The sequence below is a fragment of the Acinonyx jubatus genome, chromosome B4, assembly GCF_027475565.1.
Source record: "Acinonyx jubatus isolate Ajub_Pintada_27869175 chromosome B4, VMU_Ajub_asm_v1.0, whole genome shotgun sequence".
NCBI lineage: Eukaryota > Metazoa > Chordata > Mammalia > Carnivora > Felidae > Acinonyx > Acinonyx jubatus.
The window spans coordinates 91,590,826-91,616,236 of record NC_069387.1 but is presented as its reverse complement, the minus strand read 5'-3'; the positions used below and the strand labels follow the sequence as shown (position 1 = coordinate 91,616,236).

The window sequence follows — 25,411 nt, the reverse complement described above, 5'->3', positions numbered from 1 at the left end:
GACATTCTTGTGGTCATAGCTTAACAAGATACCCTCCTTGAAATTTGACTCTGATGATGTTCCTCGGGCCTTGGAGAAGCTGACTCATTCTTTGTGGCTGATCCCACATGTCACCTCCACTGTGAGCTAGGCCCTAACACCTCAAAAAGGATTAATTGCTCCCATGGAACTTGGTATATGTCTCTGTTATGGCACCATTATCACATGGTATCCTAGCTATCTTTGTGCTTGTTTACCCAATAAACTATGAGCTCCTTGGGAGTGGGGATGGTTTTTGGCACAGGAGGCACTTAACAGATAATTGTGGAATTAAAGAGAGTATCTATCATCATTGATGCTATGTTTAAGATATAGATAAATTTATGCACTTGTACAAACAAAGTGAGAAAAAAATGTTCAAGGGGCTGTTGCCATCCAGATATAGAATTTAAAAAAAAAATTTTCTTAGAAAGCTGTCATCTTAAAAATCTCCTGAACTAGAGAGATTCAAGAAAGGTAAGCAATGTTCTGAGGTAAATGACTGAGTTAACAAAGGAAAGAAGAATTTTCTGTTATCTAGTATGTGCTTGATTTACACCTATATTTAAAGCTAGAACTCAGGGGAAGGGAAGGAGTTGGGTTTGATATTTATTGAGTGACTTCTGTCTCCTAGGTTCTGTAATTGGAGGTTTCTGATACATTTCACTTTATGTGCAACCACCCCATTGGTTGAGTCCTATCAGCTCCTTTTGTCAAATGGGGAAAACTGAGGGGTGCCTGGGTGGCTCAATCGGTTAAGCGTCTGACTTCAGCTCAGGTCATGATCTCACGGTTCGTGGGTTCGAGCCCCGCGTCGGGCTCTGTGCGGACAGCTCAGAGCCTGGAGCCTGTTTCGGATTCTGTGCCTCCCTCTCTCTCTGACCCTCCCCCGTTCATGCTCTGTCTCTCTCTGTCTCAAAAATAAATAAACGTTAAAAAAAATTTGAGAAAAACGGGGAAAACTGAATTTTGGAGGTTCAGCAATGTGAACACCGTTGTTCCGTCTACTAAATGGCTGAATCAGAATTTGAACCCAAATCTGAAAAAAAAATTCTTAGTATGTGTCTATATGTGTTTTAAAAAAAGGGAAGAATTGAATGGTTATTACGATAATTCAGGGCAACCCTTACCTGTAGCCTACAATTTCCCCTCTTAAATAAATATGCAAGGAAGAGATTAGGGGGAGGGGCTTGAAGTAGGTAATAGATGTGGTGGGTAAGCTGGTGGACTCAGAGTCAGAAACTGGGTAAAGAGCCTGGTTCTGTCACATCCTACTGGTGTGACCTTGGGCCAATTATTTAACCTCCTTGAGCCTCAGTTTCTTTAACTGTAAGATGTGGAAATGGGTGGAGGGAAATAACCATTGTTTGTATGCTACAGGATGTTTTTTTGTTTTTGTTAAATTTTTTTTTTCAACGTTTATTTATTTTTGGGACAGAGAGAGACAGAGCATGAACGGGGGAGGGGCAGAGAGAGAGGGAGACACAGAATCGAAACAGGCTCCAGGCTCTGAGCCATCAGCCCAGAGCCTGACGCGGGGCTCGAACTCACGGACCGTGAGATCGTGACCTGGCTGAAGTCGGGCGCTTAACCGACTGCGCCACCCAGGTGCCCCAACTACAGGATGTTTTAAGAATAAAATGAGAGAACGTACTGAGCACCTAGACAAGCACTTGCCACTTGGCATTAGGGCTCAACACATTCTTATTGTAATTAGCCATATGTTCTATGTTTATTGCCCAAAGTCAACAGACAGTTGCTCATCTCTCTACTTAATGTTCAGTAGATGCAATCTTAAAGTAAGTGAAGAGAAGCCCACTGAATAATCTTTTCCCCTGTAATCAATCTGCAGCCAGAGTATGGGGTTTGGAGTCATTTGATAGGAGTTTGATTCCTGGTTCTGCTTTGTGATCTTGGTGAGACAGGTTACTCAGTTTCTCTGAACGCGGTTTTCTTATCTGTAAAATGGCAATCAAAACTACACCTATCTAACAGAATTCTTGCCAGGCTCACCTGATAAGTACCAAGGTAAGGAGTACATGAAAGGGCACATAACCTGGTCTAAGAAGAACCAGCAGAGTCTTCTCGAAGGCAGTGAAGTCCAAGTGGACACCTAAAAAAGAGAAGAGCCTTGAAAACCATGATACACACTTATGCCAATAATAATTATGTTATCATTTTATTAATATATATATACAGGTCTCCCTCAACTTATGACAGGCTGATGTCTCAATAAATCCACCACAAGTTGAAAATATCTTAAGTCAAAAGCATTTGATACATCTAACACATCTAACCTACTGAACATCACAGCTTAGTCTAGACTATCTTAAATGTGCTTAGAGAACTTATATTAGCTTACAGTTGGGCAAAGTCATCTAACACAGAGCCTATTTTATAATAAAGTGTTGAATGTCTCATGTAGCTTATTGAATACTGTACTGAAAACCAGAATGGTCATATGGGTACAGAAGGATTGCAAGTGTATCAGTTGTTGACCCTGGCCATGAGCTGCCACGTGCTGGTGCCCACAATGATGAGGGAGTGTTGCACCACATATCGCTTGCCTAGGAAAATATCAAAATTCAAAATTTAAAGTACAGTTTCTACTAAATGTGCATTGCTTTCACACCATCATAAAGTAAAAAAATCATAAGTTGAACAATCATAAGTTGGGGAACATCTGACATTTAACTTTTTTCAAACTATATTTTCCATGCAACTGGTTTCACTTTCTGACATAACCTTAGAATTTCATTAAGTTTTTAAGGGAGGAATGCTGTGATTTTTCTTTTAGTGGATTTTAATTATCTCCAAAATTTGGTCTATCATTTTCCTAAAGGTATTTTTGGTAGAACTTCAGTATTTTGCTATGTCCTCAATCATCAGCTCTACAATGTGAGAATCAAAAGGAATATAGACCATGTAATTCTTTCTGGCTTTCATAATAATTGGGATAAGTCCATGAGCTGTGTGTGTGTGTGTGTGTGTGTGTGTGTGTGTGTGTGTAAATGCGTATACATCTTGGATTTGATGCTGAGTTATTCTTGGGGTATAAATAAGACACTGAAAGGCACATTAACTTTTCCAGGTCACTAGGGTTTTCATTAGAATGCTGGACTATTAATAGTTACCTCGTGGTAGAGAGGAAATGATGTTCCAGTCCTTCTCTCTAGAGGGCTTAGCATACCAGAGAGCAACAGTGATTTGCAAGTGTCTGGTTCATAGTGTGCTGGTATTGTTTACAAGGTCAAATTTTAGATTAACCTTTTTTGATGAAAAAAAAATTCAACAACAGTATCTTCAGGAACATTCTGTTTCTTAAGGAAAATTATTTTACATGTAATTTACCTAGTGCACCACATAAAAATTCTTAGCACAGAATACTCAACACACTGTAAAAATTTATTTCCTTTGAATTGCTTAAATGTCATCGTGTTTGGTACAAATAAGGAAATACCTCCTTGTGCAAATAATCTTGCCAAAGCTTCTCTGCTATAGTCTCACATAAAATGGTCCCCGCTATATAGAAAAGGATAATTGAGTTATTACCTGGTGAACACAAACAACAGAGCCAGCCACAAGAGATAATTCAGAAACCTTTATTATGTTTTGTTATCCTTTAAAACAAGATTATCTGCCCAAAGAATCTAGAAAATTACTTGTACTGTTTCCAACTGATTTTGTCTGAACGATTTCTGTGAGATGCACTGAACAGGCCATGGTGGGATGAGGGATTTGTTAGAATAACCAGATCTGTTATATGGCTGATATTATCAGGTTTTTACTAGACTATTAGCTGCTTGAAGGCACAGTCTGTATCATATTTATCTTTGGATCTCTCCTGTGTCTTGAATGTAGTAGGCATTGTCTAACTAGTTATTGAATTGATTTAAATTCATTTTACTATGAAAATAATTTCTGAGTCTCCCAGGAATCAGACGGCATTTGAATAATACATTCCTTGATGCTCTTTTTCATTACATCTGGTTTCGTTTCCCACTGGGAGCTACATACGTATGGAAACACAGGCGTAGATTTGTGGAAATTATGGATTGTGACAAGGAAAGCAGCATCAAAAATTGGATAACATTTGGCAAATATGGGTAAAATTAATACAGACATGTGTGGACTTACAGAATTCATATAGATTAAGAATTTTTGGGAAAAAAACCCCACAAACACGCCTGTTTTTATGGCTGTAGTACATTATACAGTTTGTCTTCTTTTCTTTTCTTTTTTTTAAGTTGATTTATTTGTTTTGAGAGGGAGAGAAAGTGCAAGCAGGGAAGGGGCAGAGAGAAGGGGAGACAGAATTCCATGGAACTCACGAACCATGCAATCATGACTTGAGCCGAGCTTGAGTCAGATGCTTAAATGACAGAGCCACCTAGATGTCCCTCTCCTACTTTTCTTTTCAAAAAAATTTTTTATTAAAAAAAATTCTAATGTTTATTTATTTTTGACAGAGACACAGAGTGTGAGTGGGGGAGGGGCAGAGAATCCCCTAGCAGAGAATCCTTAGCAGGCTCCAGGCTCCGAGCTGTCAGTCAAGAGCCTGACACCGGGCTCAAACTCACGAACCGTGAGATCATGACCTGGACGGAAGTCGGCCACTTAACTCACCGAGCCACCCAGGCGCCCCTTACTTTTCTATTTTGACAGTTTTACTATTAGATAAGCCTGAAATTCAGGTGAGGAGATGCTTGTGTGCTTGTGCATGCATGTATGTAAACAAGAGACAAATGAAATTTTATCCCAATAAGATGAATCTGGCATAGAATGATGATAATGACTGTTAATTGAGAGCCCATTATATATCAGGTAATCTTTAAATACAATAATGTATTTAATGCAGACAACAACTTGATGAATTATCTGTCATTTCCAGTTTTTAAGGTTAATAAGCTGATGTTCAGAGCTGTTTAATAACTTGCTCAAGCTCATACAGTAAGTAGCAGAGCTGAGACTTAAACCCAAAACTCTCTGACTAGTAAATTGGTCTTCTTCCCACGTATTGTGCTTGACATAGGAGGAGGCAGCTACACATGGTGATTCTTAACAGTGTCAAAACATCTTTTTCTTTGGGGACAACCCTTGTCTGTAATTATTACCTGTAGAGTCTTTCTTTGAGCCTTAAAGCTAGATTAAGGCTCTGTTTATGTAGAGCAACAAAATAGTCCAATTGCAGCTTCTAGTACTGGCAACATTTACTGGGAAGTCAGTAACTGAACAAAAGTGAGGCACCTTGAATAAAAGAAAAAAGTGAAGTGAGAGGTTGTTTAATGCTTTGTCTTTTTTTTTTTTAAATACAACAAATTAAACAATTTGAATTCTGAGTAGAAAGAAACAAGTGAAAATTTATTTCACTTTTCAAACCATGTTGAATTAATATAGCCTAGAATTTTTACCTTCAGGTGGTAATGAACGAGCAGCATCAGAAAGCTGCAGGTGGAAGAGGTTGAGAAACAGCATGTGTTTTATCAGTTGGTAAGGGAGCCAAGGTGGTATTTTGACTGTGGAGGAGAATGGTAATATTAGAGAAGCATTTGCTGGTTTGTAGTCAGTCTCCTTTCCTATGAACACAGGATAATGATAGAGTTGAAACATTAAAACTAAAAACCAATTTATCCATCAGACTGTTTTCTTCAAGTGCTGTGACAGCCAAAAAGAAACCCAGGTCTGCCAAGATGGGCATCTACGCACCTAAATTTCTTTGTTGTGCTATGTGCTCGGCATAGTGGTAAACCAAAGCAGCCTGATTCCTGCCCTCATGAAGCTTATATAGGCTAGACATAAGGAGACATAATAATTTCATAGAGCAGTATTGAGGACTTTTAAAGACTTCACAGTCAAAATAAATAAATAAATAAATAAATAAATAAATAAATAAATAAATAAAACCCAGCAACTCAAAGGGAGAAAAATTGCCTCCAGAAGGCCCCTGGAACTAGCCCAAGGCTGTGAGTATTCAGGGCGACTGTGAAAAGACAAGACAATGGAGAGAAAAAATAAGGGTCCCCATGCAGTATTCATCTAGTTAAAGGTAATGACATCAGTAGGAGATTATACTGCTCTCATTAGAGATACTCGTGTTGTGAAACAATAAAGAAAGCCTGAACATTAATGCTCTGACCAGAATGGGTACCATTGTGGTTTAACATAAGCTACCTTTTATTTTATTCACTGGTGACTTGAGGGAAGTGAACTCTAGCAGCTAATCGCATTCACTTTCTTATGAAAGTGAATTATTATGAAGAGGCTTTCATAATAATTAAAAAATATATATTTATTTATTTATGTCACTGAGGTGAAATTAACATAAAATTAACCATTTCAAAGTGAACATTTCAGGGGTATTTATTATATTCACAGCGTTGTGCAACCATCCTTTCTATTTAGTTCCATAACATTTTTATCACCCTGAAAGGGACCCCCATACCTATTTAATTATTTTTAAGTTTATTTATTTAGAGAGAGACAAGAGAACATGAGTGGGGGAGGGGCAGAGAGAGGGATAGAGAGTCCCAAGCAGGCTATGCACCATCAGCACAGAGCCCGACATGGGGCTCGATCCCACCAACTCTGAGATCATGACCTGAGCCCAAACCAAGAGTCAGACACTCAACCAACAGCCACCCAGGGAACCCCATACCTATTAAGTAATTTCCCCTCATTCTCCCTTCTTCCTGCCTCTGGTAACTACCTATCTTTGCTCTGTCTCTTCTGGGGATTTACCTATTCTGCTTATTTTTTATAAATGGAATCATATAATAAATCTTTTGTGTCTGGCTTCTTTCACTTAGCATAATGCTTTCCATGTTGTAGCATATATCAGTACTCCGTTTCCTTTTATGGTTGAGCAATATTCTATTATATGTATATACCATATTTTGTCATTATATGAGTAGACATTGGGTTGTTTCCACCTTTTAGCTCTTGTGCATAGTGCTCCTATGAACCTGTGTTGTTATAGTCCATTTGAACTGCTAAACAAAACACAGACTGGGTAACTTATAAATATAGAAATTTGTTGCTTTCTGTTGTGGAGGCTGGAAGTCTCTGACCAGGGTGTCAGCATGGTTGGGTGAAGGTCCTTTTCTGGCTCATAGGCTTCCTATATCCTCACAAGGTATAAGGTCTAAGGAGCTCTGTGGATCTCTTCTATAACACTAATCCCATTCATGAGGCCCCTCCCCCCTGATCACTTCATCACTTCCCAAAGGTCCCACCTTCTAGCATCATAGCATTGGATATTAAGATTCCAATATGTGATTTGGGGGGAGATACAAACATTCAGACCATACCATGCATGTGCCTATACTTGTTTGAATACCTGTTTTCAATCCTTTTGAGTATACAGCCAGGAGTAGAATTACTGGGTCATATGGTAATTCTACGTGTAACTTTTTGAGGAACCACCAAACTGTTTTGCACAGTGGATGAGTGATTTTACATACCCACCAGCAATGGACAAGGGTTCCAATTTCTCCACATCTTTGCCAATATTTATTATTTTCATTTTTTTTTAATTATAGCCATCCTAATGGATATAGAGTAGTGCCTCATTATGGTTTGCTTTACATTTCCCTAACGATAAGCATCTTTTCATGTGCTTGTTGGCTACCTGCATATCTCCTTTGGAGAAATGAGAAACGTCTATTCAAGTCCTTTGCACATGTTTTAATTGGGTTGTTGTTGTTGTTGTTGTTGTTGAGTTGGCAAACTAATTTTTGAGCCATGTAGTTCAGCTGTGTCCTGATATAAATCCAATCCCCACAGCAGTCTTAAGGGTGGGGTGTGGGCAGGGAGAAGAGAAGGCAAAGAGCACAAGAGAGATAGAACTTGGGGTGTGGCTGAAAGGGTGCTAACACACAGCTTTATCTTCCCCAATAACTTAGACATCAAAATTTATCTTTCCTGATAACTCACAAAAGGAAGTGATAGCTTTGGCATGGCACTGTGATGGATACGTATTTCCTGAATCAGTGACCTCAACTTCATTCTCACTGCCATTGTCTAGCTCCACAATAAAGAGTTACCAGTTTTTAGTGCACATCACACATGTTATCTTGCTTAAACTTCACAGCCATGCCAGGTTGGTAGTATTATCCTAATTTTACAGATTAGAAAAACTGAAGCCTGGGGAGATTGAGTAACTGGTTCAAGATCATGACTAGAAGGAGGCTGAATGAGTAGGGACTCCATTCTCATAAATTCACACCCTTTTCCTATTACTCCATGGGTGGCTCCTCCCTTGTATGCATTATTGTCATAATCTCCTTCCTGTCTCCTTTTCTTCAGTATTCCCTTCCTGATTCAGTTCTCCACACTGCTGACTTGGTGGTATTTTGAAAATGTAAGTCTTATGCCACATCCTCGCTGAAGGTCTTTTAATGGCTTGTCATCCTACAAGATCCTCTGTCTTCCCTTTCAAGTTATCATCTTTTGCTGTCCTCATCTGCACCCACCCTACAGTCATGTTAAACTACTCTTAATTTCTGGAATTGGTTAAGTTGTTCATAACCTTGTGCTCACAACAGAGTTCCTGCTGCCTGGAATGCACTGACTCCCCTCCCCAACAGTACCACATTATGAACTTTTCCCTTTGCCATAAAATGCACAAATATCGGCAAAAGAGGTAGTCAGGGGAAAGAGAGAGAGAACGCTGTCATTATTTACATACCTCCTTATTTACATACATCTTGACTGGCTGGAATATCCAAGAGAATCAACTGAAAAACGAGTAAGACCACTCAGTAGTCAGATAGAAGATTTAAGAAAATCAACAGATCTCCCAGTCGCCAACATTTAGAAAATGTAATGGAAAGAAGGCTCTTATTCACAGTAGCATCAAAAACCATAAAACTTAATAAAATATGTAACTTCATATTAAAGGAAAAACTTTGGACTGATTAAAGGATAGAAAAATAACACCCGACTCTACAAAAGTACACTCCATGTTTCTGGACAGAAGGTCTAACGTGGTGGTGAGGAGTCTCAGGTCTGACTGCTCGAGTTTGAATCCCCTTTCGTTCAATTCTCTCATGGGTCATCTCCGAAAAGTCACTTCACTTGAGTGTAAATCAGTCTTGATTGATTGTAAAATGAGAGCAATAATATTCACTAATTCCTGTATCAAGGATGAGAGATGAATAAAATAATCTGACTAAATAATAAATGAATGAATGAATGAATGAATAAAATGATCTGTTTAGAACACTTAGCCCAGTGCCAGGCACATAGTAAATACTTAATAAGTTACCTATTATACTAAAGATGCTAATTACCTTTAAGATAATCTATGCATTTAATGCAATTCCAATCGAGCATTTGTATCAGTATGTGATTTGTAATTTTACTGAGAGATTTACAGAGTGTTGTGTTTTTTACTTTCCATTTTTGGAGTCATGTGTCTTTTGAGCTGTGGATATCTCCCAACAGAGGTGTTTTGCTTTTGGTTTTGCCTTTGTTTTTGATGCATATGACCCCATGTATATGTCTCTTTCTTTCTTCCTTTTTTCCTTCCTTCTTTCCTTTGCTCTTTTCTTCCTTCTTTCCTTTCTCAAACTCACAAAGATATGCTTTTTGTGTTAAATCCTAGAGGCTTTATTGTTTTAACTTTCACACTTAGATCTATAATTCACCTGGAAATAATACCAATATAGTACTGTCTGAATGTAGAATATGAGGCACCTGGGTGGCTCAGTTGGTTAAGCGTCCGACTTCGGCTCAGGTCATGATCTTGTGGTCTGTGAGTTTGAGCCCCGCATCAGGCTCTGTGCTGATGGGTCAGAGCCTGGAGACTGCTTCAGATTCTGTGTCTCCCTCTTTTTCTGCCCTCTTCTGCCTGTGCTCTGTCTCTCCTTCTCTCAAAATAATAAATAAACATAAAAAAATTTGATATCTGGTAGAATAAGTCTTCCCTTCTTGTTCTTCTTTAAGAGTGTTTTGACTATTTCTGGCCTGTTTCTTTTCCATATAAATTTATGGAAAAAATCAGCTTTTTAATTTCCACATGAAAAAAAGCTGCTGGGATTTTGAATTGGAATTGTACAGAGTCTATAGATTTGAGGAAAACTGACATCTTTTCAATATTGAGTTTTCCAGTCCTTGAACATGGTACACTTCTCCATTTATTGAGATCTTTATATTCCTACAGTAATGTTTTATAGTTTTCTGTGTGGAGGTTTCTATGCTGATTTCTTACCTTGGGGTTCCTACAAACCTACATATGGTACTAGCTTGATGTTTCAACTCCACAAGGTGGTATTTTTTCTTCCAAGAGTGGTTGTGGATTATGGCAAGCTTTATCATGACTACTCTGGGTTGGTAGACTATGTGTTTCTGGTCCTTTCTTTAATGGTCACTTGACAATCCCAGCTTCTTGCAGAGCTTAGTTCTGGCTTACGCCCTCCTGCAGGATACAGGAGGAATCTCCTATTGCTGCGTAAATGGAAACCTCAGGCCTTAGATACTTGGGCCTCTGACCAAGACCGATAGCCCCATTCTGGCTTTGCTTGCCCTCCATGTTTGTGGCACCTGTGGGTTGTCCTGTCCCTCTTTTGAGCTGAGCTATATAATATAGTTTAAAATATTTTGATCATAGTTGGCAGAGAATTTCTATTGTTTAGAGTGGGAGAGGGAGACTTTAGTGCTGGCTTAGAATTCGATACTCCTGGGAGTCTTCTGCCATACTACTTGGAATCTTGAAAAAAGGTCCACTAATAGAAGAATAGTTAACTATGAGAATGAGGTAGATGCAAATACAGAAAGTATGGAAAGATTTCTGAGTCATATTACTAAATGAAAAGAAAAATTTCACAATAATATGCATGGTATAATTTATGTAAGTAAAATGCAAAGCAACTCTCCCTTTAAAATACTTACAGCAATAGGTCTGGAAATTCACACACAAAACCGTTCACAGTGGTTACTTTTAACCACTATGAGTTGGGGTGGAGGGTAGATGGTTAAAGGAAACTTTCAAGGAGTTTTTCCTATCATCCTGTGTTATGTGATTTCTTTGAGTTATCATTTGTTTACAAGCAATACAACTTACATTACTTGTACAATAACAGTCAATCATGTCCTCTTTCCCAGCTCAGGCCCCAAACCCTTGACAGTCTTCAGAGCCTGCTCTTTCCTCTCCTGCTCAGCATCTACTCCAGCCACCTGGCTGTCTCTCTGTCCCTAGAATGCCATTCTCCTTTTCACCTTTGCATTTCCTGTTCTGTCTGTAATGTTCTCGCCCCGCCTCTTTAACTAGTTAACTAAAACTCATCCTTTATAGTGGCTTTCAATTTTTGCAACATGTCCTCAGAGCAGCCTTCCCTGAACTTCAGACCAGGTAAAGTTCTCTGTTATATGCTCTCCTAATGCCTTGTATTTCTCTTTTGCAACATTTACCAGAATTTTAATTAAATGATGTTGAAGGTAGTTGTATAATGCTGGACAATTGGAGTAGAGCTTGAGCTTTTTTTCTGTTAGGATTCGGGCTGTCTCATTTGCTGATGAATTCCCAGAGCCTAGCAGAGCAACTTGAATGCGATGAACACTCGGTGAAGGAACCAACAAGTAAGTACACGAGACTTTGTTTGAATCTTGTGTGTAGTTTCTGATTACCCGAAGTCCTTTAATGGAAACTTAGGGATCTGAGGCTCCCGTGTGGGGAAATATTATTGCCTTTTCTTTTCCTGTTTAGGACTGCACAGATTTGTGCAGTGCAGGCCATGGGGCTGTGCAGTCCCTTACACTGTACTCAGAGTGGTGTTGAGAATACCATCCATAAAATGTCTCCTCTCGAATTCCCACTGCCTGTGAGTCTGCCCATGAACAAAGGAGGGACCTAATAGACCTCTAGGGATTTCAGTAAGAAAGGTAATTAGTTCCTGAACTGAGTGTTGCCTGGGAGACTCTCCCTCTATCTCCAGGAACCATTTCCTCTATGCTTGTTTCCAGGCTCCCACAATCCAACATCTTCAACTTCAGATGCAAGCCAGTCTGTTGCTGTCTCCCTGGAGTTTCGCCATTGGACAATTTCCTGTCCATGGATCCTCAGGAGATTATGCTGAAATTCCATTCCCGGTGTCACCAGGAGTGAAACTAACTAAACTGAACCCTGGAGAACGCGGTTTAATACATAAGAACACAGCTAAGTAATTGCTATGTTGAACAGAAGAGGAAATCAGTCACTATAAAACTCATGCTGTAGGATAACTCATTTCCAAGTAAGATCACAATGGGATTCACCTAAATAGGATTAAACTTTTATGATTTTTTTTTAAAGGGACCCATTCAATCATCAGACTAAGAGAAACATTTCATTTCACTTAACTAAAAGGTCAGAACTTTTTGATGTCCCAGTTACATAGGCAGTATGTTATGCACAAGCTCATCAGAACATAATGGATGACTTCAGTTATATAAAAGTTCAGCCACGTTGAAACTCCTGCTGAACGATCCCTAGAGGAAAACCCTTTTTGCCACTGACTTTGTAATCAGATGTTGTAGCTCTCCACCGGAATCTTTTGAATGATTTCTGAAAAGGAGAGGCCATCAGTTCAGATGTGCCATTTATTGTCTGTCAGAGGGGAATTTGCAAATGCACATGACCCTCTAGGAAGCAGAGCTCTTCCCTTCTCCGAGAAAGGCGATGATAATTGGACTTTACATATGTTTCCCTTTTTGAGATACAGACCACAGAGTTTGTTTATGACTATCTTTAGCACGAACAGGAAACTTGCAGTGAAACTCAAACGGAGGGGAGTAGAGTTAAAATGTCATAAAACTCATGAGAAATATGTTCCAAATGATCCAGTGGCTTTCAAAAGCCCATTTTAAACACACAAGAATGATGCAGCATAGTTGTGTTTCCAGTAGCAGGGAGAGGCATTGCTGTGCCAACCGTACGTTCTGGCCCTGTGACCAGCTGCTCATTATTTGCCAGAAGAATAGCTGGGTGGGACCACGGCTGGGCTGTGGAAAAAGTGTTTCTCTGTGAGAAACTTACAAGTTTGTATGAAGGGCAAACCAGGAATGTTGATCTTTAGCAACACCCTAACCCTACCCTTAACCTCAGCACTAGCTTTGGTTTTTGAAAACAGGATAGTTCATATGAGTAACCTGAGGAGACAGCATTCGAGGGTGTTCACACCACCCCTTAGGAGGGTACCAAACTTCACTAATCTCACTTCTGTTGTGAGTCACATCTGCACCAGTGTGTATCCCCATCAGTCAGAATAGGCCGGGTTCTGCTGTGGCAACAACAACAAAAAAGCTTAAAATCAACCAAAAGCATCGGTTTAGGGAAGACTAGTGGATGGTGAGAAAATGTTTCTGAGGTAGGGAGAACATTTCTCTTTGCCTTTGAACCGGAGACAGACAACGGTTGAGATGATGGCTGCCCTATTCACCTGGCTTCCGGAGGCAGAAGATGAGCGGCATAGCTAGCCCCAGCTGACTTGCAAAGCAAATAAACTTTTGGGATTATAAACCACTAAGATTTAGCAGTAGAATCTGGCTTATCCTGACTAATGCCGTATCTACCGCAGTTTTACAGATGAACAAACAAATGCTCAGGCAGGTTAACTAGATGACTAGTCAAGGGCCAGGGAAACCATGTATGAGCTCTATTAACATGTCAGACTGACTCTCATTTGTCTCTGGCAGAGCCATGAAAGACCTCAATTCTTCCATCGACTGCTGAGTCTTCAGGCTGATGAAGTTATTCTGATCCCATATGCCCCGGGGAATAAGCTTGGTTGTTTTCAAGGAGACCAAAATTAACTATTTATTTATTTATTTATTTATTTATTTATTTATTTATCTATCTATCTATTTGGTTTAGGATCACAGGTAGGGTGACCAACCATCCCACTGTCAGGGAAGCCAGGAAAGTCTCAGGGTAACTGGGATGAGTGGATCATCCTAACTATGGAGGTGATATCTCCATAGCAACACTCCATAATCACATAGCATAAACTCCCACTGCAGCTGATAATTCTTTTCATCATAATATTTATTACATCATGTTGTAAATGATTCAGACTGTTCTGTGTCTAACTGCCCACAAGACCCTGAGGACTGTTTCTTGTCCATTTTATAGTGCCAATACCTTGTACAGTGTTTGCCACTTCAAAAGAGCACAGTAAACATTTGTTGCACAGATGAACGGATGCCATCTCTCTGTTGCTTTTCATTCCCAAAACTGGTGTGGTATGATTGGCTTTTTCTCTTTTTGAGGATCAGTTCTGCCTAGAAACTCGTTTAACTCTAAAGAAAGGTAGGAATCTTCCTTGATGGCAGCTACAAGCTTGCATAAAGTTTTCAGTGTGACCCACAGTGTAAAATTACATAAACTTAGCATTGAGTTTCAGCATAAACCAATTCCTTTTTAGACTGACTGAATAATTGAATCTCCTTGTTTGGCATTTGTTTAAAGACAGAAGGTCATGGGACAAATGGTGGGTATTTGAGGCTGTGGAAACATATGTTATAAATTTGGTTTAGCTGTTTCTGGTAACTGGGATTATTGTGACTGAAGACCCAGGCCTCCCAAGTCTGCCCTCCACCCTTGGGAATGCACAACAACATGCCCTCCCAAACCAGAGGCAGGAAGAAGATGTCCATGGGCATATCTCATGGGTGGACTGCACTCATGCCCAGTTAAGGACAGCAAACAGTGGATTGAGAAGCTTGCTCGGGAGAATTACATCCAGGCCCCATCCAGCTGGATTTTTTCATAACAGGCCTGTGAGGTGTGCTGAGAAAGTGTGTGGTAGTTCTTGACTCCTCTTACAAACTAAAACCTCAGAATTCTTTGTTTTCATTAATCACCCGTAGTGAGTCTCCCTATGTGACTAAGCTTTTCTGAGAAGTGATTTAAATCCTATAAAGAGGCCCTGAATTGTGGGAGGATCACCAAGCTTGTATTAAAAAGACTTAAAAAAAAAAAACTCCCATCCTCAGTTTCCTCATCTGTAAAATGGGTTTAATAACATCTACCTTTCTTACTGGATAAGATAGCTTATGAGGTCAAAGGAGATGAAGTCAGTGAAAATAGTCTGATGATTGTAAAATGCAGAATGAATATAATACATATATTTCCTACTTGTATTTATTTACCTATTTCTTTTCATCCTATAACAAAACTTACTAAGCTTGTCTTCTGCTTTAGAACTTCCTTTCACTTATCCTAATATTTTCCTCATCACAGGAAGGGAATAAGCATTTGCCATGTGTTTTGTATGTACATTCTTTTCATAATGGTACTTATGGCACAGGTACCGTTATCTTATTTGTATGTACAAGTTCTAGTTCATAGTAGTTCATGTCCAAGATCATGCAGCTAGACCTAAGGTTTAAACTCAGGTGTCCCTATCTCATTGCCGAAGTGAAATTTCTATCACATCATTCTACCTTCCAAGTTTTAACGAGTTTCCCTCCTTTGTTTCTGTTGTATCCTTGACTTGGTATACAAGTTCACCTTGTGCTTGATCACAATATTATGATTTTCTAAATTGTAATCATATTCTCTCATCTTTTGTCACTCCTGGACTGAAATGTCCTACTTATTCTGGCAGTCCTCTCCATTTCCTGGATCTTTGTACTTGTTTTTATTTGGATATTTCTTGAGCTTATAACAGCTAAAGCTGCATGTAATATTACAGGTTCAGGCCCTCCACGGGTGGGAGTCAGGGCGGGATAATGTTTCCAGATGTATTACCAATATTGACCATGATACCCAGGTTATCATTAGCTGTTTGGGCTGAAGTAGGCAATTCCAGTGGAATATCTTGCAGCTATAGCCAGAGACCGTGTGGCCAACCATTAGGGAACATGGTATCCCGAGGTCTCTAAAACATTTTTTCTTGTATTTATTCAATGAGTATTTAAAATGTACCAACTCTGTGCCAATCTCTGTTCTAGTTGCTGTGGGTAGGGTAGAGTATAAAACACCCCAAGTTCCTGTTTCCACAGAGTATAGTGAGTAGTGTGGAGAGACAGTTGACAAATACAGAAATGTATAATATGTCAGAGATTATTACAATAGCTGTCTAACTGGCCTCCCTGTCTCTAAGGAGGCAGTAAGTGCTATGTAGAAAAATAAAGCTGGGTGAGGGGAATAGAGAAAAACTGGGCAGAGGGCTTGCCTCTCTATGTAGGATGGTCAGGGACATCTGTGATAAGGTGCGATCTGAGCAGAAACTTGAAGTAAAGGTTATCTCGGAGAAGAACATTCCAGGCAGAGAGAACAGCAAGCACAACCATCACGGGGAAGCTACTTCCCATATGTCAGGTGTGTCAGTATAGTTAGAACTACTGGAACTACGTGAGAGTGGAGGGGACTGGGATATGAGGTAAGAGATAAGGTCAGAACTTCAAGGTTAAGGAAGGGCAGATCATGCATGGTCTTGTAAGTTATGGTGAAGGGTTTTACTCTGTGAGGTAGGAAGGCATGGAGTATTATGAACAAAGAACTGGCCTGATCAGACTTAACATTTTGGGGAACTCACTCTGACTGGTCTGTAGAGAATACACTGTGGGAAAGGAATGGTGGAGGCTAGGAGGCCAGTTAGTTAGCTCTTGTAATAACCCAGGTGAGAGGTGACGGTGGCTTGGATGGTAGCTCAGGGCAATGGTGGAGTTAAGGACAAACATCATTTGATCCTGGATATAAACTGGATGTGAGAGAAAGAGTCAATGATGACTCCAAGGTTTTTGGCTTGAGAAACGGCAAGAATTGGATGAATGGAGTTGCCTTTTAGTGAGAGGAATACTGTGGGAGGCATGTTTTGTGTGTGCGTGCGTGTTTCATGCGGTGATAGAGAATTAGGAGTTCTATTTTGTATATTTGAAGTTTAAGACACTTCCAAATGAGGACTTCAAGTAGACAGTAGATATGAGCATGATGTGTTCACAGGAGAGGCTGGGGTTGGAGTTAGAAGTTTGGGATCTTAAAAGCCCTGGGGCTAAATGAACTCACTTAGGCAGACAGATAAATCGATAAGAAAGAGGTCAGAGCACTGAACCCTGGGGCACTCCAACATACCATGTAGAGCTTGGAAGACAGATGGGTCCTGTAAAGAGGAGCAGTCACTTAAAAGCTGTTTTGGTGGCCGTGTGGCAGCAGCTACTGTAAATACTGGGTTTGTCCACTAGAGATCTACTCCCAAAGTGGGTGACCACCGGAGATACCTATGCTTGTACATGTGGCCGCTACACGGTGTCACTGAGAAAAAGCACCCAAAAAAGATTCCTGGCTTATCATTAAAAAACCCACAGGAGACTGGCCAGAATGGAAAATTAGGTTGAGAAAGCAAAGAAATCATATATTCCTGATAATCTAAGCATATCTATAATATGATAGAAACAAGAAACTCTTGAAACGATGGATATACCAATCATTAGCATGTGCATTTGGAAATTCACAAGATTAAACATATTAGACTGCATATTAACAAAATCGTCTGTACAATACATATAAATAAAGTTTGGGTTTTGGAGCTCTTTTTTTCCCTCTCTGATGGTAACTGGTGTTTAATTTTTAGGTCACCCCCTAGAAAACTTGTTTAACCCATGATGTATCTCAGTGGTAGAAATAACTTCAATTTTCAACCGTGCTGTGAAGAGTTTTCAGTTGCAATTCTGGATAGCAGCAACTACCTCATCAGATAGACAACCAAAGCCATGAGCTCAAGGGGGGGAGGGGGTTAAATATTAGTAGATTTTCAAAAAACATATTCTCCTTTTATGTCTCCCTGCACCTCCCCTGCCCCCAAATCTGCTACTGCCCAATCTCTAATTTGGCCAGCTAGAGGCAGGGCAAAGGGAAGTGGAGCCAGAGAACAAAGATATCACATTTTTGGCTAGGTCTGAAGAGTCTTGATCTTTGTATAAGATAGAGAGATTAAAAAAAATAATGGTAGAGATAAGGCTTCTCTAGCTGGGTCATGGACTCAGAATGGGAATTGGACAGGAAATAGGAGGCTGGGACAGTGATGGGGTACTGCAAAGGGGCCTGACCTTTTACCCCAACCCCTTTATTTCCAAAGACATGAGTGGGGTACAATGTAGCCACTTCTCCAAACATCATATACTCAAACCCCACCCTCTAAGTCTTGGAAGGAGCTCATTGTTTTGTCTGGCTGTTTCAGGGGACAGGCTCTGGGACAAGTCTGTCACTAACGAGACAACAGGAACGTCCAGTTGGGCCATGATGGTAGGGAGTGGGGGCCTTGGTGGAGGAAACACAGTGGCTTTGAACCTTTTTCTCTGTGGGGCAGTGTCTTTGGGACAAATGTTCTCTTCCCTTCCATGTGGCAGAGTAGCAGGATGGGCTGAGGCTGCCCCCATTTTGGGGGGCCACTTGCCCTTGGCTGGCCTAGCAGGATCAGTGTGGCCTCTTTTTGGAGAGGCCACATACTTTTTCTTGAGGAGCCTTCCTTGTGCCCACAAATATAAATTTAATATCCACTACTTTGTGCTCCAACACTACCTCTATTATAGCATTGACCTTACTGCACTATCTCCTAGTCTGTCTTCCCTACCAGATTGGGAGGCTTTTGAAAACAAAGACCAAGTTACAACTGTCTTTATATTCACAGGATGTGCCTGGGTCATGGTAGGCAAGCAATCAGATTTATTACATTACAAAGGAAAACAAACACATTTACATACACATTTCTATGCTCGGAGTGTTCTGTTACCTGGTGTGCATAACTGGGAGTAGACAGAGGAGAGCTACTTGGCCTAAACAATAAGACCCTTTCTGTTCAACAGATGTTAAAAACATTTTTTTTAACGTTTATTTATTTTTGAGAGACAGAGAGACAGAGTGCTAGCGGGGAGGGGCAGAGAGAGAGGGAGACCCAGAATTTGCAGCAGGCTCCAGGCTCTGAGCTGTCAGTGCAGAGCCTGACATGGGGCTCGAACCCATGAATTGTGAGATCATGACCTGAGCCGAAGTCGGAGGCTTAACACTGAGCCACCCAGGAGCCCCCGATACAGATGTTAAATAACGATGACTGTAACTACTGACAGCTTATTGCCTTCACTCTATTTCCTTTCCTTTAAATAACAGATTGAGGCCTATTTTCTCTTGAGAGCCTCTGCTGATTATCCATCCTACAACCTGTCAGTCTCCTTCTTCTTAAGACGGTTCCTGTTATCAGTTTGTAGCCATAAATACATGTTCCTAGATTTTATAGTCAGTCTCGTTTTTTGCCACATTATGTTGTTAGAAATCACATCTTCCCTACAATGGAACATCTTCTCCTCTAACGACAATGTTGTAAATGAGGACTGACCAAGGACTCAGTATCCTATAAAATATAGTCATGATCAATAACATGTCAAAAAGACAAAGCTACAACTGCAATCCTCGAAAATAATTTAACATAGTAAACACATGCCTGAGTCCCATAAAACAGTCATAAACACACATTGATTATACAAGGATACCTGGAATTATGTAAAATCATAAAATTCAACCCTACTCTAACATACATTTTCCCCTCAAATTAATATACGCTTTAAAATGAACATTTTCAACACATTAAAGTAAACAATAATTTGTTCCGCTTTTACATTATAAACGTCATATTGCAGGATTATTTAGATAGTGTAGACCTCTTTTTAAAAAAGTCAGTCCCAGCAAGTTAGACGCTACACCCCTTTTGCCCTTCATAGGTTGTCCTCTCCAAAGCAGGGTTTCCATTCCATTGGTCCTGTACTTGTACCCAAATTAGTAGGTTCAAGAAATGTTTCCTGCAGTTTATGACAATAGTGTTGTTTCTTTCCTCCTCTGAAAAGGTGACCCAATCTTTCTAACCTTCCTCCTCTCCTTTTCTTTTTCTTTCTTAAAGCTAAAGGCAGAGTTTCTCGGTAGAAGACCAAAGCAGAGCTAGGGAGAGACAAGAAGTGGCCTTAAATCACTCAAGCTCCACTTCCTTCTGTGAGTGATTCCTCTGATTTAATTTTTATTGTAAGAGCAATAAAACAACTGCTGATTGTGAGCCAACTAAAAAAAAAAAAAAAAAAAGAGGTGCAAAACATCTGTGTCATGATTGCTAAGAGGTCTGGCTGTCCTTACTTAAAATTCAATAAAACAATTCAGTCAACGTTTCTTGAAGGCCTACTACGCACCAGACCAGGCCTGCGGTGGGGGGGGGGGGGGGCGCTCAGGAGATCCCGAGACAAAGGTGACAGGTTGGCTTTCTGAGGGGGGGGTATGTGAGGGTGTGGGGAGGGTGTGGGGGGCGGTGTGGATGTTAAGAAACCAGCATTTAAACCTCATTCTGGGAACTTCCTATAGGGCAACAGCAGACTTGGATGACCCACTCTGGGACTATTTTGGCCATGTGATTTGTGGGTTTTGTGATTGATACCATTCTACAAACATGTCTGGTAAGAGGAAGGGCATTTAGAAACTGTTTCATAAGAAGCTTCTGTGTTTTCTAGTGAGATTGGAGTATTGAAGTTTGCTTGGTGTTTAATTAAGAAAAATCTCATAATCCCATTGAAAACAAATAGGATTATCATAATGTTTGGTAAAGGCTGATATTATAGGAAATAGGGAATCCAATTAAGGAAATATAAGGGTGAGACAGTGATGTCGAAGGAATAATCCCCTTAGCCTTGAAGTTGTGGGGAATATTGAGTAATTATTCAAAGAGGAACCAAACTGGATGGCCTAGCCTGGATTTACATGGCTGAGCTATTATTTCTCTCAGAATTTTTATGAGTCTTTTCAGGAGACACCAAGTTCCACACTTCTCTGAAAATAATACACATCCATGTGCATGTTAGTGTCTGGGAGAAACAACTAGCATCAGGGATAAGATTATTTCCAAATGATCTATCAAAAGCAAGACATGCAAGTAAAGAATTAGTGAGTGCAATTCAGATGTTGACAATTAGATCTAATTTTGTTTGTCTGGAAAGTTGTTGCTGTGTGGGACACTTACCCACCTTTTGAGTTACAAATAATTCTCAAGTGACTTCTGATAAGGACAAATGCCATCAGAAACAAGACCCCAGAAGTTTTCTTTTTCTCAGGGGCTACATAGTCCTGTGTTTGGAAACATGGCTCTGAGCTTGTCTTTTTTTTTCTTTATATTTTGCATAGAATGCATTTCTAAAGATAGAATATGACCTCAGTGGAAAATAAAGCAAAAACATGAGTTGTCTCTGTAGGCATAATGTTCTAGAAGTCAAAATACGTGCAATAATCGAGAGGGAGGCCTGAGAGCTACCACCCCTCAAGTCTCCGTTGTCAAGCAAGTAGCCTTCAACAGGACCATTCTGGAAAAACACAGAAGTGCCATGGGGTTTGAGGGCAAAGGGACAGGCATTGGTTCTGAGCCAGAGCATACTCAGGGCAAGGGACTGGGGCTAGAGTCACCTGCCGGCTGGCAGAACAGAAAGAAACAGTCTTCATGGGGAATAAGCTGCACTTTCATTCACGATGACTGGCAAGAGGGTGTAAACGTTTCTCATTGAACTGGACATGCAAAATAGCCTGGAGCCTTTTCTGAACCTGGAAGATAGCCGGAAGAGAGCAGTTACTCTAATAGAGGGTGTGACTCTGGGTGGCCTAGGGCAGAGTGAGTGAGAGAGAGAGAGAGAGAGAGAGAGAGAGAGAGAGATCAGAAGCCAGAAGAGAAGCATTGGCTGTGTCAAGTGGTCTATTCAGAAGGCTCCAGGGGGGGTATCTCGAGATCCCACATAAGAGCCCCATCATAGGAACACTCACCTCTAAAACCCTCCAAGGCCAGAGAACACTGCTGCCAGATCATCAGAGTACTGGAGAGCTAAGAAACCTCCTCTTGTTTACCCTCTGGGTCTCCCTCCATCCCTGGGGGAGCTGGAGACAGTATTTGGGAGGGCACAGAAGAGGAGGAGCAGCACAAGGCAGAGAGGGGAGCAGCTCACCATGCCCCTTCTTCCCCACCGCTTGTTCTCCCGCTGGGGAGCTGAGAGGCTTTAATTCTGAATGAGGTTCAGATCAGTGAATTAAAATCAGACTGCTCTTGTGACTAACAGAGACAGAGCGACTTTGCACTAAGTGTGTTCAAGAGAGTTTATGGAATCTGCCCAAGATTTCATCTACTTTCCATGTAGGGAAGACACGGGCCACAGAACAGCGTCAGATCACTGGCTGAGAGAAATAGAATCCTTACTCTAACCCCAGTTTGGAGACCTACTTGTTCAATGTACCCGTTACGCTTTTATTGATTTGTTGCCCTCTTTATGAGGAGAGCTTGTTGGGGATACAGACCATATGTTATATTTATCTTTACAAGTCATGTGTCAGTATCTGCCACATAGAAAATGCTTGTTGAATGAATAAATGAATAAATGAGTTGATAAATGGGGGGGTCATGTAGGGTAGTGATTTGGGGTCCAAATTTGGGCTTTGACACTTACTAGTTGTGAGTTTTCCGCCAGCTACTTAATCTTGTTTTAACTTAACCAGTTATATAAACTTTGGCTTGACTTCCTTTTTAAAGGATTTTAAGGTCCAAAATAGTACTTGCCTCCTAGGATTTATTCGAGGGTTAGACGTGATATCATGCACGTATGATGTTCAGCACAGTGGCATGTGTGTAGTCAATGTTCAACCGACGAGAGCCTCAATGGCAGCATTACTGTGGCTGTAGTTAGGGATGGAGTTGCATGGGTTAGCGTGCACAGACCACTCCTCCACCCCAGTGGGGCCTGGTGTCCTTGATTTTGATTGTACATCCTTGACCCCCACTGGGCCTGGTGACTTTGATGCCTGAGTCTCTCGGCTTTATCTCCTCAAGGAGGAGGCTTGGTTTTCTGCTTAGGTTGGGGAGGGGCAGCTGCACTCCTCCATTGGGTAGAGAAGAGTCCTGGCTGGCGGACAAAGGGCTTTAAAAAAAAAATTGAGGTACAGTTGACACACAGTGTTATGTTAGTTTCAGGTGCATAACACAGTAATTCAACAGCTCTGTGTGTTGTGCTATGCTCACCACTGACATGGCTACCATCTGCCACCATAGTCCTCTCGACTATATTCCCTATGCTGTGCCTTTCATTGCTGCAAGAAAGTGGCTTTATTTTTTTACATTTATTTTTTGAGAGACATAGAGAGACAGAGCACAAGTTGGGGAGTGGCAGAGAGAGAAGGAGACACAGGTTCCAGGCTCCGAGCTGTCAGCACAGAGCCTAATGCAGGGCTTGAACTCACAAACCGTGAGATCATGACCTGAGCTGAAGTCAGACACTGAACCAACTGAGCCACCCGGGTGCCCCTGCGAGAAAGTGCTTTTACTTGGGCATTCAACCAAGACTTCAGTTTTCAGCACCCCCACCCCACTTTCAGAGGTATGTGGAACTTCTCCTACCTAAGTCTTTCTGGGATTCTATAGCACAGACCACCTTTCTTCTGAGCTTCTCCCAAATCTATCCCAGTTCCTTGGCTTTGATAAGTCAGTTACCACTGGCTTTCCAGCTTCCCATGTTTTGTTGCTTTTCCTTCTTCTTTGTCCTCATGTACTTATGCCTTAAATAAAATCCTTTTACCATCATGTGGGCAGAGGGCAGGGACGATTGGGAGAAGCCTACAATAAATATGAGTGCTCAATATGCCGTGTACAATTTGAAGTGAGTGCAACTTTTATAATAAGGAAAAATAACTGTGGTTGTAAAAAAGAATCAGGTTGGAGATATAAAACATATATGTCCATATTTTTGTACATATAGTTAATAATACAAAGCGATTCATGCTATTTTGCAAAATAAGCCATCTAGACAGTACGTGCCTTAGTGTTTTCATAAAGTAGTAATTGCTAGGGTTGAGGTTATCGAAGAAGGCTTCATGGCAGAGGTGGCAATTATTCTAGACTCTGAAAAGTGGGTCGAATTTGGATTTCTTAATGGAGCAGGCCTCTATTTAGCCTATTTCTTTATTAACAATTATGTGTAAATCAGGATATTATCTAGTGTAGTAGCCATTGCTTTGGACTTCTCAACATGCTTTTTCCTTATTATTCCTTCACTTTGGTAAGAGATGAGTCCTCACTTGGAGAGAATGAAACCGGCACGAGAGAGGAAAACAGAGCCTGGAGACAGAACTGAAGACAAGACTTGAGTTTGATTCAGCTCCATCTATAGCCAGAGTGCCCTTGGACTTCCAAGTTGCAAGAGATGATAAATTCCCTTCCCCCCCCCCCCTTAAGTTAGTTTTAATTGGGTTTTAGTCACTTTCATCAGAAAGAGTCCCAACTAATATGGCAGAGTAATGAGACAGTATTTAACTCGGAATTTTAGAAGACCACCACAGTGGGTAGAGCTAGATCTCAACTTATAGCCTATTGAAGTTACAACTTGAAGGTTGTTTCTCATTAAGCTTATTGGTGGTAGATAATTCTTATTCTTTAACTCAAGGCAATGTGGGAACAGACTGGTATCTGCTTTTTCCCTTTGGAGCTTGTTATTTTTCTCCTAACAGACGAATTATTTGTAAGCAAAAATTAAAGATAAAAATCAATTCCCATCATCTTTAAAAAAAATGTGGTGAACATGTCCCTAGAGTTATGAGAGCTGCAGAGTAATTCACCTACAGAGTGCTGCTGGAAGGCAGAACCCACCAAGCCCCCCAGAATTCAGGGTTAAGGGAAATGATAGTTTTGTGCTTACTGATTAGAAGTCTTTGCTGCAGCAGCCAGGGCCAAGATAGCAAATCTTTGGGTGATCTGGCAAATGACTTAATAACAGGTAACTAATACTAGCTAATGAATACATAAGTACATACAATAGTTCTACTCTTGTTTTGAGTGCTTTTTATATATTACCACAAACCTGATTAAGTACTGCTTAATGAGTACTGTCATCGTCTCATTTTCCAGATGAGAAAAATCGAGGCACAGAAGTGTTTAAGCCAGGATAGGCACCCAGGCGTCTGATGCTAGTAGGACATTCCCTTAATCCCTGGACTACACTGTGCTAGCTTATTAGTCACCCTATAGAAGCACCTTTGCTCTAGCTGCAAGTCTGTGTCTCCACTGATAAAGCAAAGAGTTTGGGGCAAGACATAATATTACTAGGATAATAATCAGGAAAAGGGAAAAAAATCAATTTCTGCATGAAATGTATTCCTTCATTATTTTTATTGTGGTAGATTTTTCTTATGAGGCTTTAAATATTGTTCAATGAATGGTTATTAGTATTATTGGTAAAGAATAAAGAGAAAGAAAAATAATGAGTTAATAATGCCTTCTTATTTGGAAGAAAACAGTACTTTAAAACTGTGATTCTCACCCCGGGGGCAATTTTGCCGCCCACAGGACATTTGGCAATGTCTGGAGACGTTTTTGGTTGTCACAGCTGGGAGAGGTTACTGGCATTGAGTAGGTGGAGACCA

At 40.5% G+C, this 25,411-nt stretch overlaps 1 long non-coding RNA gene across 2 annotated transcripts in view; it reads right to left on the bottom strand.

The window, feature by feature from the left end:
* The window catches only part of LOC113602824 (uncharacterized), a 54,654-nt gene extending 32,272 nt beyond the window's left edge, over positions 1-22,382 (bottom strand). Inside the window, exons 1-3 of one of the 2 annotated variants that reach the window (XR_008300333.1) lie at positions 5,430-5,768; positions 5,133-5,265; positions 2,032-2,131 (exon numbers count right to left, since the gene is read on the bottom strand). This is a non-coding gene — a long non-coding RNA (uncharacterized LOC113602824). Of the gene's footprint in view, positions 1-2,031; positions 2,132-5,132; positions 5,266-5,429; positions 5,769-21,775 lie in introns of those variants that run through there. The other variant, XR_008300332.1, reaches the window with a different exon arrangement.
* Positions 22,383-25,411: the final 3,029 nt, after the last annotated feature.